This window comes from Buceros rhinoceros, unplaced genomic scaffold (assembly GCF_000710305.1).
Source record: "Buceros rhinoceros silvestris isolate BGI_N320 unplaced genomic scaffold, ASM71030v1 scaffold30882, whole genome shotgun sequence".
Lineage (NCBI taxonomy): Eukaryota > Metazoa > Chordata > Aves > Bucerotiformes > Bucerotidae > Buceros > Buceros rhinoceros.
The window spans coordinates 8,744-9,090 of NW_010397634.1; positions in this window are offsets into that span (position 1 = coordinate 8,744).

The following is a 347-nucleotide window of genomic DNA, read 5'->3' on the forward strand; positions in this document are numbered from 1 at the left end:
GGTGCGCTGGGGACGCGTGCCCCCGCCAACGCGTCCCTGAGGATGTACACCAGGGAAAAGGTCAACTGGAGACCAGTCTGACCCAGAGCACCTCTGGGAGCACGTTGGTTTTCTTCCCTTGTCTTGCTCTCCTCTTCCTCCTCATCTGCTCGTCCTCCTTTAAGCCTCCACTAACATTTTTCACTTCTTTCTCCTCAAAAATTATTTCCAAAGTTTCAAAAAAAGTTTTCCAAAGTTGATTTCCAGCTTTTCCTGCCCGCCGCGGCAGAGCTCCTCTCCCGGGGCAGGCTGTGAGCTCCTGTGGCTGGCACTGACGCCAGCGGGGGCTGCTGGGGCTCGGCGGGGGC